Source organism: Microcebus murinus, chromosome 6 (genome assembly GCF_040939455.1).
Source record: "Microcebus murinus isolate Inina chromosome 6, M.murinus_Inina_mat1.0, whole genome shotgun sequence".
NCBI lineage: Eukaryota > Metazoa > Chordata > Mammalia > Primates > Cheirogaleidae > Microcebus > Microcebus murinus.
The window spans coordinates 30,598,975-30,602,307 of record NC_134109.1 but is presented as its reverse complement, the minus strand read 5'-3'; positions in this window follow the sequence as shown (position 1 = coordinate 30,602,307).

Genomic DNA, 3,333 nt, shown 5'->3' with positions numbered 1-3,333 from the left:
CCTCAATTAACACACTCAGAGATGTGCATTGTAAAATCTTCAGGAGATTCATACACACATTAAAGTTTGAGGAGCACTGAGTTTTTGACTCCTAAATTCATGCTCAAATTTTCTTTAAATTGGATCTTTGGTCACTTCCTAAAATAGTGCTCTACATAAGGTCAATAGTTAATGAAGAAACGTTTTAGAAATTCTCATTGATGTCTATTTAATTCCATTTGAAAGGAGGAGATCATTTCTGAAAAGCCATAACACATGTATCAATGAGTAGCTTAGACAGAGACAGAAGCATACTGAAAACAAGCAAACAAAACAAGTCTAGACATGCACACACAACTCTGCAGAGTGGGACAGATGGGCATCATAAATGTCCTCTCATTCCTTTCCCCTGCCCAGAATATTCCCTTCCTCTCTCATTCATGCGCTCCTCCATCCAAGTTAGTACTAAGCTCTCGTGTTGAGTTCCGCTTCAAACACAGGGTAGTACTACATGGGTCACATGTCTCTTGCAGCCCTGTCCTCAAACCCAAAATCTGAGAACGAGATACTGAACTGTTAAGCCAGGACACAGTGGGAAAACAAAAAGCAATTTGGCACATCAGTACTTCTCACCTTTCAATGGCTGTGACCACTGTGACCCAATTGTCTTATTTCTGACAGTAGCCAGATCCCAAGCCTAGATCTCCGTCCAGTATTTGCCTGCTGGATCTCTTCCTACCTGAGTGACTTTAATCACTGGGAACAATGAAAATATAGAACATCCCAACCCCCAATTTCTTCTCTTTGCTTTACTTGATGCAATACTTTAAAGTAAAAAGGGCCAGCAGTTGGCAAATATTTATGGCTTAACTGGAGTTCTGCCATGACATTATTATGGAATCCAATAATGACAGGATTTAATGAGCAATAATTAAAGTTACCATCTGTTGAGTACTTACAGTGTGCTCCACCACAACCCTATGAAGTAAGTAGTATTCCCATTTAATGAGTGAGGAAATTTGAGGTTTTCAGAAGTTGAATAACTTGCCCAGGAAGTAGCAAAGATAGAATTCCAGCCCATGCCTGTCGGACTCCAAAGCCTCCTAACCACTGAACTAATATGATGTCTCACTTATTACAAAAACCACTGCAAACTCACTCTCTGAGTAGAGAATCATTTACCCTTTCTGAGGCTAATGTGAGGATAAAATGGTATTAAAGATGTTAAAGCACTTAGAAAAGTAAGGAACTATAAAACATAAAGTATAATTTAGTACATTAAAATTGTATCCAACTAAAAACCCTCAGTTCTCTCTATATGTCAACTCTACATGTGAAAAATATTCACTCCTATCATTAAAGATATCTCAGTTAATTCAACATACTTTTTTTTTTCTTTTTGAGACAGAGTCATGCTCTGTCGCCTGGGTAGAATGCTGTGGTGTTAGTAACCTCAAACTCCTGGGCTCAAGCAATCCTCCTGCCTCAGTCTCCTGAGTAGCTGGGACTACAGGCTTGAGCCACCACCCTCAGCTAATTTTGTCTATTTTTAGTAGAGATGGGGTCTCCTTTTGCTCAGGCTGGTCTGAAACTCTTGACCTCAAGCCATCCTCCTGCTTCAGCATCCCAGAGTGCTAGGACTACAGGAGTGAGCCACCGTGCCCAGCCACATTTTTCATTTATTAAATTAAAAAATATTTTTTTAAAGTTCACCTTTGATGTTGGCAAGGATACTGAGAAACTAGTACATTGCTCATGGAAGCCCAAGTTAGTACGATCTTTCTAAAAAGCAAGTTGACAGGCCGGGCGTGGTGGCTCACGCTTGTAATCCTAGCACTCTGGGAGGCCGAGGCAGGCGGATTGCTCAAGGTTAGGAGTTCAAAACCAGCCTGAGCGAGACCCTGTCTCTACTATAAAAATAGAAAGAAATTAATTGGCCAACTAATATATATATATAAAATTAGCCGGGCATGGTGGCGCATGCCTGTAGTCCCAGCTACTCAGGAGGCTGAGGCAGGAGGATTGCTTGAGCCCAGGAGTTTGAGGTTGCTGTGAGCTAGGCTGACGCCATGGCACTCACTCTAGCCTGGGCAACAAAAGCGAGACTCTGTCTCAAAAAAAAAAAAAAAAAAAAAAAAAGCAAGTTGACAATGTGTTTCAAGACTTTTTTTTTTTTTTTTGAGACAGAGTCTCACTTTGTTGCCCAGGCTAGAGTGAGTGCCATGGCATCAACCTAGCTCACAGCAACCTCAAACTCCTGGGCTCAAGCAATCCTCCTGCCTCAGCCTCCCAAGTAGCTGGGACTACAGGCATTCACCACCATGCCCGGCTAATTTTTTCTATATATGTATTAGTTGGCCAATTAATTTCTTTCTATTTTTAGTAGAGACGGAGTCTCTTCTCGCTCTTGCTCAGGCTGGTTTCGAACTCCTGACCTTGAGCAATCCGCCTGCCTCGGCCTCCCAGAGTGCTAGGAGTACAGGCATGAGCCACCGCGCCCGGCCTGTTTCAAGACTTTTAAAAAATTGACATAATTACTTGTAAGGAAAAAGTAAATTAGGACAAAAGTTTAAGTATAAAGATAGTTAAGAACATAGATTCTGGAGCCAGATTCTTTGGATTTAAATCCCAGCTCCACTACTTATTAGTAGTGTGATTACAGGCAAGTCTCTATGGCTTGGTGTCTAAAATGGGATGATAATAACACTTATGTCACTGGGCTGTTATGAGGATTAAATGAATTATTATATGTAAAGTGCTTAACCTGATGCTTGGCACAATGTAAGTGATACTTATTATATTTTATTGTTTCCATGTTATTTATAATAGTAAAATCTGTCTGTTGAAAAATGGTTACACACACTATGATACACATACAATGGAATATTATACAGCCCTCAAAATGAGGCTGTAAAAGAATTTTTTAAATCACATATAAAGTAAGAAAAGCAGAAAAACAATTGTTCCGTATCACTTATATTTGTTAAAAGAGAATTTTGTACATATATAGATGCCTAGAAAACAACTGGAAGGAATTATATCAAAATATAAACAAAAAATATTTGGGTGTAGGCTGGGGGTTTCTTCTTTATACTTTTCTTTATTTTCCAAAACCTCTAGAGCAGTGCTTCATGCTACTTTAATAGGCACATGAATCACCTGGTAATCTTGTTAAAATGCAGCTTCTGGGTCAGTAGGTCTAGGATTTTGCAGATTCTGCATTTCTAACAGGCTCCTGGGTGATGCTGATACTACCGGCCCACGGCCTGCACTTTGAGTAGCAAGGCTTTAGAGCGGTACATCTGAATCAGTCCATTGCTGGACCCAACCCCTAGCGTTTCTGGTTTAGTAGCT